We start from the raw sequence: 12,064 nt of genomic DNA on the forward strand, positions 1-12,064 counted from the left end.
GGGGGGTAGATATTGGACTGAAGTTAGGGGTAGGTTCTTCACTCAGCGAGTCGTAAGTTCATGGAATGCCCTGCCAGTAGCAGTGGTGGACTCTCCCTCTTTATGGGCATTTAAGCGGGCATTGGATAGGTATATGGAGGATAGTGGGTTAGTATAGGTTAGGTGGGCTTGGATCGGCGCAACATCGAGGGCCAAAGGGCCTGTACTGCGCTGTATTCTTCTATGTTCTATGTTCTATGTAGAAAAGTGGCCTCACGTCACTATTGCAATGTTTTGGCCTCAGGTTAGTGGAAATCAATTGTGATATTTGCTGCTGGTGCTCAGCAAGAAATTAAGTTAACAAGTTCAAGATACAGTGAGAAAACTTAAGAGAAAAGAAATTATCCATAGTGTTAGGTGCATTAGTCAGAGGGAAATAGGTCCGGTTGAGTTACTCTTTGGAGGGTCGGATAAAACATTTTTAAAAAGCATGAAAAAACCCAAAATTAATAAGGATGGACAATGTAATATTCAAGGAAAAGCTAGCCAGAAATATCAACACAGATAGTAAATGTTTTCTATAAATATCTCAAAAAGTGAGCATTCATCCTTCATTACATGAGACTGGAGAATTAGTAATGGATAAGAGTTAAATGACAGATGAATTGAACAGGTATTTTGCTTTAGTCTTCTCTGTAGAGGATGCAAGTCACAAAGCAGAAGCAGCAATAAATCAGGAAATGGAAAGGAGGGAGGAACTTGGAAAACCACAATCACCAGGGAAGTGGTACTAAGTAAATTATACTTCAAGAGAGCTGAAAAATGCTTAGTGTCTTGATGGACTTCATCCGAGGGTCTTAAAAAAGTCTTTGTTGAGATAGCTAGCACATTAGTTACAATTTTCTAAAACACCCTTCATTTGAGAAAGATATTAGACTAGAAAATAGCAAATGGAGCTTCTTTATTAAAAGGGAAAAGACACAAAGCAGGAAACAGACCAGTTAGCCTAATACCTGTCACAGGGAATATATTGGGAGCTATTATTGAAGAAGCTATAGCAGGACACTTAGATAAGTTCACTGTACTCGAGGAGAATCATGTGGTTTAGTGAAAGGAAAATCATATTTTGACCAACAGAGTTCTTTGAGGAGATAACACATTCTATGGCTAAAGTGAAATTAGTGGATATGTTGCACTTAGATTTTCAGATGGCCTTTGTTGAAGTGCCACATCAAAGGATATTGCAAATAATAGAAGCTGACAGTGTAGGGAATAAAAGAACCAGAGACGCGACATAAATGGGTCTCTATCAAGTCAGCAATATGTAATGAATGGTGTGCAAAAAGGATCAGTGCTGGGACTTCAACTGTTGGCACTTCACATCATTTATTTGAATGAAGGTACAGAAAGTATGGTTGCATGATGGCACAGATCTAGTTGGAGAGCAAATAGTGAAGAAGACATAAGGAAGCTAGAAAAGGATGTCAGTAAGTTAAATGAATGGGTAAGGATGTGACAAATGGAATATAATGCGGGAGGATCTGAAATCTTTCACTTACAACATAAGTTATCAGGCAGATGTTACAGCGAAGCAACTGATGTTTGTATATGCAACACGTAGATGGACAGCAGCCTAAATGTCAACCAGTGAGATAATATTTTGTACAGACATCACATGGAGTCCTTACATATGGGTTCTCTTAAATATAATATACAATATAAAGTCATAGAGTCATAGAGATGTACAGCATGGAAACAGACCCTTCGCTCCAACCCGTCCATGCCGACCAGATATCCCAACCCAGTCTAGTCCCACCTGCCAGCACCTGGCCCATATCCCTCCAAACCCTTTCTATTCATATACCCATCCAAATGCTTCTTAAATGTTGCAATTGTACCAGCCTCCACCATATCCTCTGGCAGCTCATTCCATACACGTACCACCCTCTGCATGAAAAAGTTGCCCCTTAGGTCTCTTTTATATCTTTCCCCTCTCACCCTAAACCTATGCCTTCTAGTTCTGGACTCCCCGGCCCAGAGAAAAGACTTGGTCTATTTATCCTATCCATGCCCCTCATAATTTTGTAAACCTCTATGAGGTCACTCCTCAGCCTCCGACGCTCCAGGGAAAACAGCCCCAGCCTGTTCAGCCTCTCCCTGTAGCTCAGATAATCTAACCCTGGCAACATCCTTGTAAATCTTTTCTGAACTCTTTCAAGTTTCACAACATCTTTCCGATAGGAAGGAGACCAGAATTGCACACAATATTCCAACAGTGGCCTAACCAATGTCCTGTACAGCCAAAACATGACCTCCCAACTCCTGTACTCAATACTCTGACCAATAAATGAAAGCATTCCAAACACCTTCTTCACTATCCTATCTACCTGTGACTCCACTTTCAAGGAGCTATGAACCTGCACTCCAAGGTCTCTTTGTTCCGCAACACTCCCTAGGACCTTACCATTAAGTGTATAAATCCTGCTAAGATTTGCTTTCCCAAAATGCAGCACCTCACATTTATCTGAATTAAACTCCATCTGCCACTTCTCAGCCCATTGGCCCATCTGGTCCAGATCCTGTTGTAATCTGAGGTAACGCTCTTCGCTGTTCACTACACCTCCAATTTTGGTGTCATATGCAAACTTACTAACTGTCCCTCTTATGCTCACATCCAAATCATTTATGTAAATGACAAAAGGTAGAGGGTCCAGCACCGATCCTTTTGGCACTCCACTGGTCACAGGCCTCCAGTCTGAAAAACAACCCTCCACCACCACCCTCTGTCTTCTACCTTCGAGTCAGTTCTGTATCCAAATGGCTAGTTCTATGAAATCTAACCGTTGCTAATCAGTCTCCCATAGGGAACCTTGTCAAACACCTTACTGAAGTCCATATAGATCACATCTAAAACAACCCTCCACCACCACCCTCTGTCTTCTACCTTCGAGCCAGTTCTGTATCCAAATGGCTAGTTCTCCCTGTATTCTATGAAATCTAACCGTTGCTAATCAGTCTCCCATGGGGAACCTTGTCAAACACCTTACTGAAGTCCATATAGATCACATCTACTGCTCTGCCCTCATCAATTTTCTTTGTTACTTCTTTAAAAAACTCAATCAAGTTTGTGAGACATGATTTCCCACGCACAAGAGTATGAATGTATAGCAGAACTTTATCATAAACTCAAATGTTAAAGATTCACCTACTATTTCACCTTAGTGTAGGTTGTGTTACAATTATTCTTGACTCTCATTAATTTAAAGTGTAAAGACTAACTTACTTTGCTCCCAGGGAAATTCTTGTCATTCCTGAACAAACTGTAGTTATTTGTGACCTTCAGCTTAAACACAAGTAGAGAAATGAAGCATGTAAGGAGTTTTTTTCAGACTCTCTCCTTTGAAGCAGTTCCCTGTTTTGTGGTTGAAAGCTTAGCTGCTGTTTCCTGGTCGAGTTCAGTTCTTGCTGCTCTTACAGACCTATTTCCAGTTGTGGCAGCAACCATTACATTACTCATCCTCCTTATGGGCTCAATACCTGAGCTCGCTGCCTCACCGCAATCTCGTCTGCCAATTAGTTCAGTTGCTATTAGCAAGCTCTGACTCTGCTTACCTACCAATCAAGCAAAGCACAAACTGCATGAAATGGGAAGAGAAGTAAAATATTTTTTCTGCAAGAGCCTCCTGATGGTACTCAAACAATGCTGGAACTAACTGTTTTTATCAAGGTTCTGATAACCTGCTGAGCTTCTTAGAATGGAAAGGCAGTAAACGGCATTTCTATGAAAAGCAAAAATATACAAAATTAGTCCCATCTTTGCATGAGACAGGCACTTGTCTTCTTTCTTTCCTCCTTGAGGTACTCGAACATATGGTGTCAAAATAATAATGTGATTGTTGAAATACTTTAGGGCATATAGACCTGCTAACAAGTTACACCAATTAACAAAAACATGAATATGTTTCCAAGTTCAGTCAAGTCCTTGGCATTGTTCATTCGATCTTGGAGAAAGTTCCTACAGCAATAAGTTGCATTTGTAAAGGATCTCAGAAGTAGAAAAGCACCCAAGCATACCCCAGCACACTTTCCAGAGTCATGTTCAATAACATGGACACCAGAGTCAAAAGAGATGTCAACCGGACCAGGTGCCAGTTAGTCTGCTGGGGTTTTTTCCAAGTTGCATGCACAGTAATCAGTTGGTTTGCTATAAAGTTTACTTCATAACTTAAAATAAAATAACCCACAATTGTAATCAATCTCCAACAAGTGATTGATAACTGGACCAACATTATTAACATTATTATGACAATATTGGCCAAGTGAACCTTACCAATTTTGATGCTGGTTGAGGGTTAACTATTGGCCAGGACAATGAAAGAACTTCGGCATAATGCCATGGCATCTTTTGTATCACCAGAGCAGATAGATGTGACCTCAGATTAAAATCTACATCTGAAGACAGCGTGCAATGATTACTCCATGCTGCACTGGAGCATCAGCCTAGACATCTGTGCCCACTGTGGAGGCTGGTATTAAACGATCCAAAGATTAAACCTTTTGGCTGCAGGTGCTGTTTTTACTACATTCCACATGTTTCTAGAATTTATGTTACTGAAACAAAATTCAGAAACGTCCTCTCACTGCACTGTGAATATGCTGACTACAGTTTTTATTGCCTTTCAGACTGTCAGTGAGACATGGACATGCTGCTTTCAGTCTGCTCTATAACTAGGACATAAGGGTAAACATATGGATTTCATCATCCAGTGTGCAGCAACTGAACGTCTGCTGGCCTCATGCAACTTCAAACAGTGTCACTATAAATTCTTCAAACACACCTCAGTGACAAATCATCAGAGTTCTTTTTCTTCAACTCCTTCCATAATGAAAAAAAACAGATTTTTAAATGTTCAATGGGATATTTTGCAATTCAAAAAGGAAAATAAACAACCTATGTGTTGACAGACTGTGGTTTTAATTGCAAAAAAAGACAAGCAGATGGTATGTTGCTTGAAGCATCAAGGTAAAAATACCTGAGTATGTGCACTCTCCTCCCATTGTAATGCAATGTTGACCTCGGGTACACAGTAAGAGCAGAGCATATAAATATTCAAGGGCTTCTCTGGAGAGATTATGTTTTCATTGTCAAGAGTCAGAGAATTTTGGGAAGACTGTTTTTGAAAAGTCAGCTCAACCTGATGGGAGCTCAAGTGCCTCATGGTGAGATCTGATGATTCCCAAATTGTTCCAGAAATAAATAACAGCAAGCAGCTCAAGCAAACTGAAATTGACGTATAACATGGGCAGTTTGATTAGAAAGTGATTTTCTCAATAAAGAGCAAAGACAGAGCATCCTGTAATACCCACCGCACTGACTGTAAGAGGAATATGTTTTACTTGAAGTTTTATAGGTTATTGTGAGTTGCAATCTGAAGCATTTCAGATTTCACACAACAGCTTTCTTTAGGATGAAGTGCATATTGATTTTAGAAAGGATACAATGTGAAGGGGAAACAGAGGGAGGTCATGGAGTATATTGGGATCAGTGACATAAATATAAATGGGTGACGTACTGCAGGCAGAATTTAAGGAGTTGTGAAATAAATTAAAGAACAGGACCCAAAGATAACAATTTCTGGTGCTCTGTACTAGTGAGTACTGTATAGAAATGAGGTTAGGCCAGATGGATGTGTGGCTGAAGGAATAGAGCAAAAGTGGGGGCTGGGACTATTTCTAGGGGTGGTGGGAAATGGTCAAGTCAGGCAGGTTGCACCTGAACTGAAATGGGATCAACATTGATAAGAAGGGCTCAAATTAGCAGAAACCTAGAGGAGCACAGAATGTTCAAGGGGAAACTTAAAAGTCAAGAGCAACAATGGTCATGAAAGAATACTGGCAGGTAAAATAAAGGAAAATCCTAAGTTATTTTGCAAGTACATTCAGGATAAATGGTTAACTTAAGAAAGAGTAGTGCCCATTAAGGACCACAGTGGTCAATTGTGCATGGAGCCAAAGAACATAGGAAAGGCTCGAAATGAATAGATTTTGTGTCAGTGTTCACAAGTGAGAGTGATGATGTAGGTATAGACAGGGAGAAGGACTGTGATTTACTTCAGGAAATTAGCATTGACAGAGACGAAGTTCTGAATGGTCCAACAGGCTTAAAAATTAGATAAAGTTCCAGGGCTGAATGAAAGTACAACCGGGGGGCTGGAAGAACACAGCACGCCAGGCAGATGGAGAAGTCAACATTTTGCACAATCCTTCTTGGACAGGTCGTGGGTTTATGGGGAGCTGCAGATAAAGGGATGGGGCGAGGAAATGTTTTGGGTAGGGTCAGGGACACTGTGGTGAGGTAGGGATAGGTGAAAACAAGTAGGACATACAACCTGGTTGGTGGATGGGAGGAATGAATCTGGTTGGTAGCTGGAAGGAAGATCAGAGGAATGGAAGGGGGAAGGGGCTGGGAAGGGAGTTGGGGGATGGGAAAGTAGGTTATTTGAAATTGGAGAACTCAATGTTGCAATCTCTAGGCCATAAACTGACCAGGCGCAAGATGAGGTGTTGTTCCTCCAATTTGCCTTCATCCCGGGCTGTTGAGTGAGAGGCAAAGACGAAAGTAGCAGGGGTGTTGACAATAATATTCAGTTCCTTTCTGGCCACAGGAAAGGTGACAGACAACTAGAGGACAGTCAGTGTGGTGCTGTTGTTCAAAAAGAGAGCAAGGAATAATCCGGGAAAATGCAGGCCAGTCAGTCTAATCTCAGTGGTGGGGAAACTGTTGGCAGTAATTCTAAGGAACAGAACTAATCTGTAGTTAGAGAGGTAGGGACTAACCAAGAATAGTCAGCATGGTTTTGCTAGGAGGAGGTCATGTCTGACCAATTTGATTGAATTTTTTGAAGAGGCAACCAAGTGTTTCAGTGAGGGCAATACATTTGATGTCATCTAATTGGACTTCAAGGTTTTAATAAGGTCCTCCATGGGGGACTGAGAGTGAAAGTAAAAGCCCACTAGATCTAAGGAAATGTGGCATGTTTGCTGATGGCAGCAAGCAAAGGATGATGGCTGAGAGGTGGTTTTTGTGACTGGAACACTTTGTCCAATGGGGTTCTGTAGAGATCAGCGTCAGGCCCTTTGCTTTCATGATGGTATACATAAGTGTTTCAGGCTTGAATGTAGGAGTCATGAACAGTACGTTTGTAAATGCTATGAAAATTGGTTGAGTGTTAAATAGTGAAGAGGATGGGCAGATCAATGACAAATGGAATGCAATCTGGAAAAGAGTGAGGTAATGCACTTGGGCAGGACAAATAAGACAAGGGAAAACATGAGGGTCAGAGGGACCTTCATGTGTAAATCCACCAGTCCCATAAGAAAGTAGAACTGGTAGATAAAGTAGTTCAGAAGATGGGAAATTTACCTTTATTAGCCAAGGCAAAACATTAAAGAGCAAAGAGGTGATACTGAACTATATCAAATATTCATTAGGCCACAGCTACAGTTTTGTGAGGGATTCTAGAATCCATATTATGGGAGAGATGCAATTGCTCTAGAGAGGGTATGGGGAGACTTATCAGGATGTTGCCTGGGCTGGAGAGTTTTAGTACTCAAGAGAGATTGGACTGATTCTGGTTGTTTTCCTTGGAGCAGAGGAGAGTGAGGGGCTGTGTGGAACTCACTGCCTGTAAAAAAGTTTGGGACAGAAACTTTATAGCATTTAAGGAGTAGTTAGATATACATTTGTGATGCCAAGGCATACATGACTATGGACCAAGTGCTGTGAAATGGGATGAGAACAGTTAGGTGGTTGCTTTTGACTAGTGCAGACTTGATGGACCAAAGTATATTTTTCTGTACGGTAGTGTTGTAGAGCTATCGAGTCAGACAGCACGGAAACAGACCCTTCAGTCCAACCACAATCCCAAACTAAACGAGTCCCACCTGAATGTACTTGGCCCATATCCCTCCAAACATTTCTTATTCGTGTACTTGTCTAAATGTCTTTGAAATGTTGTAACTGCACCCACAACCACCACTTCCCCTGGATATTCATTCCACACATGACCACACTGTGCAAAAAAGTTGCCCCTCGTGACTTATTTAAATCTTTCACCTCTGACCTTAAAAATATGCCCCCTTGCCATGAACTCCCCCACCTGAGAGAAAAGATACCCACCATTCATCTTATCTTGTGTCGCATTATTTTATAAACCTCTCTGAGGTCACCTCTCAGACTCCCATGCTCCAGTGAAAGAAGTTCCAGCCTATCCAGCCTCCCTCTATAACCCAATCCTTGAGATAACATTTGACAGATATGTGCAAAACCATGAGACAAAGCAGATAGAAAGAAACTGCTGTCATTGATGGAAGAGCTCTGAACAAGAAAACACTGATTAAAAGGGATAAGCAAAAGGGTGACTGTTGGGATGAGGAAAATACTTCTTTGTGCAGCAAATGGTTCCGATCTGGAATAAACTGCCTCTGGAGGAAGCAGATTCAATCACGGCTTGAAAACTTGAAAGCAAAATTCAAAATGTAGCAATTTTGTAAATCACAATTTGTTGGAAATTGGGGTCCCTGTTTAAAAGTAAGCACTTGTAGTATTTCACACATGGTTTTACTGTAGTAACTAGCCTTCTACAAGTGTAAATAGAAGCTTTGTCAGGTACTACACTACTCCATTATGAATACAGTGTTTAGAAAATATGAAGGTTTTCATTCTTAGATGAAGTGAAAATGAACTTTCAAATGGAGGGAGGCAAGGGGACATCAGTCATCCTGACATCATCAGGAGCTATCCCATAGTCATTAACTGAGAGAGGATTTCGATGGGTGATTGGCTCAGCAAAGTTGGCCAGCCCCTAAAATAAGGTACATCAGCTGGGGATGGGTGTGAGCAGAGAGCAGGACAGAGAGAGTCCAAGGGAGTATGCTACCTTCTTCTTGAGAGAAGGACAAGGGCTCCCCCTACATCAGCTCCAGGGATGGACAAACACTGTTAGTACCAAAGACCACCAAAGTCTGCATGATATTAGGGATGAATGCCTCCACCACATCAAAACCACTACCCTGCCGCTCCATTCTACAGAACATCTTCAGGATCATTGACTACCTTCAGAATGCACAGCAGAAACAGACACCACCTTCCAAACCCAGGATCACTTCCATTTAGATGGACAAGACCACTAGATAAGTGAGAACACCACTATTTGCAAGATCTCCTCCAATCCCCTCACCATCCTGACTCGGAAATATATCACTGTATTTCACGAAGGCTGCGTAAAACTCCCAGAATTCCCTCCCTAAGGGTATTGGGGTCAACCCCCAGCAGGTGGACTGCAGCAGTTCAAAAGGTAGCTCACCACCAGCTTCTCAAGGGCAACACCCACAGCCTATGAGTGAATAAAAAATATGGTCAGTAGTTAGGGCCCAAGCACCAATCCCTATAGTACCCCACTAGGCACTGCCTGCCACTCAGAGAAAGATTCATCTATTCCCACCCTCTTTTTCCTGTCTATCAACTCATACTCAATCCATGCAAATACATTATTCCATTTCCTGTATGCTTAAAACTTTACTCACTAATCTTTATGAGGCAACTTATCGAAAACCTTCTGAAATTCCAAATACACCACATCCACTGGTTGGCTTTATTTATTCTATGAGCTACATCTTCAAAATCCAATAGATTTGTAAAATATGATTTGCCTTTCATAAATCCCCACTGGCTTTGTGCAATCCTGTTAATGTTTTCAAATGTTCTGTAATCACATTTTTACAATATGCTCCAGTAAATTGCTCATGACTGATGTTAGTCTGACTGGTCATATTTCTGTTATTCATCCCCTTCTCTTTTTAATTAGTGAGGTTGCATTTGCCACCATCCAATGGTGATTGACGCTGGAACTTGGGGGTAGATGCAAATTTGTTTCAGGACTGTGAGTCAAGAATGCAGAACCCTGTGCAGTAGTTCTCTAAGAAACTACACCAGTATCAGAGGAAGCACTCTAACGGTGAAAGGGACTTTGGGATTATTATTGACTCTTCAACATTTTGTCCAACACAATAAAAGAGAACTATTAATCGATGCTGACAATAATTATCTGGCATTCATTGTAAAGCTTAAAATTAGAAATGCAAGACCATTCAGACAGAATCTTTTATTTCAATTATTTAATGTAAAGATTATTCCTATTGTTGGAGAAAATTATGTAATTGCAGCTGCATTGTCCTGAGTATAAAGTAACAGAACATGTTAAAGGGTTTAAAAAATACTCAGGGTATATAAGGTTATACAAGAAAGAATGCCGTAAGTTTTGCCTTTTATTGCTTATGGACTACATATCCTGTAATGAAACACATTTATGAAATGGCATTTTCTCTCGTAATATTAGGGTCATGGAAAGACTGCTTCCTTTTATCATAGGAGAAAGTGAGGGCTGCAGATGCTGGAGATCAGAGCTGAAAATGTGTTGCTGGAAAAGCGCAGCAGGTCAGGCAGCATCCAAGGAGCAGGAGAATCGACGTTTCGGGCATAAGCCCTTCTTCAGGAATGAGGAATGTTTTCCAAACAGACCCCACCACCAAGGATATATTTCCCTCCCCTACCCTATCAGCATTCCGGAAAGAACACTCCCTCCGTGACTCCCTCGTCAGGTCCACACCCCCCACCAACCCAACCTCCACCCCCGGCACCTTCCCCTGCAACTGCAAGAAATGCAAAACTTGCACCCACACCTCCCCCCTCACTTCCCTCCAAGGCCCCAAGGGATCCTTCCATATCCATCACAAATTCACCGGCATCTCCACACACATCATTTACTGCATCCACTGCACCCGATGTGGCCTCCTCTACATTGGGGAGACAGGCCGCCTACTTGTGGAACGTTTCAGAGAACACCTCTGGGACACCCGGACCAACCAACCCAACTGCCCCTTGGCTGAACACTTTAACTCCCCCTCCCACTCCACCAAGGACATGCAGGTCCTTGGCCTCCTCCATCGCCAGACCATGGCAACACGACGCTTGGAGGAAGAGCACCTCATCTTCTGCCTAGGAACCCTCCAACCACAAGGGATGAATGCAGATTTCTCCAGCTTCCTCATTTCCCCTCCCCCCATCTTATCTCAGTCCCAACCCTCGGACTCAGCACCACCTTCTTGACCTGCAATCTTCTTCCCGACCTCTTCGCCCCTACCCCCTCTCTGGCCTATCACCCTCACCTTAACCTCCTTCCACCTATCGCGTTCCCAATGCCCCTCTCCCACGTCCCTCCTCCCTACCTTTTATCTTAGCCTGCTTGGCACACCTTCCTCATTCCTGAAGAAGTGCTTATACCCGAAACGTCAATTCTCCTGCTCCTTGGATGCTGCCTGACCTGCTGCGCTTTTCCAGCAACATATTTTTCAGCATAATGTTAGGTGCATTAGTCAGGGGTAAATAAAGTGTAGGGGAATGGGACTGGGTGTGTTGCTTTTCAGATGGTCAGTGTGGACTTGGTGGGCTGAAGGGCCAGTCTCCATACTGTAAGAAATCTAATCTAATCATGGTGATAGGCTAATTTCTGGAAGCATTCTCTTTTGCGGTTGGTAGAGATAGCTATCTTAGATTATCTTAGCCATTTTAGAGGAGCTGCTGGCCTAGTGATGTTGTCACAGAGCTAGCAAACCACAGACCCAAGCTGATTATCTGGGGATACAGGTTCAAAATGGTGAAACTTAGAAGGCAGCTTACCAATACCTTCTCAAAGGCAACTAGGGTTGGGGACTAAATGCTGGCCAGTCAGCAACACTCATGCCCCAAGAGAGAATTAAAAAAAAATTGACCCATGAATTAAAAGTTAGCCTAATGATAACAGTACAACTATTGTTAATTGTTGTGAACATCCATCTGGTTCATTAATATCCTTTAATGTCCACTAATAGCAAGCTTAGTCTGACATACGTAGGACTCCACCTCAATAGCAATGTGGTTGACTCTAACCTTCCCTCTGAAGTGGCCCGAGCAAACCAATCAGTTAAAGTGTGCAACAAATGCTGCCCAGCCAGTGACTCTCAAATCAATTCCAGTTTAAAATTGGAC

Source organism: Chiloscyllium plagiosum, chromosome 1, assembly GCF_004010195.1.
Source record: "Chiloscyllium plagiosum isolate BGI_BamShark_2017 chromosome 1, ASM401019v2, whole genome shotgun sequence".
In the NCBI taxonomy this organism is placed as follows: domain Eukaryota; kingdom Metazoa; phylum Chordata; class Chondrichthyes; order Orectolobiformes; family Hemiscylliidae; genus Chiloscyllium; species Chiloscyllium plagiosum.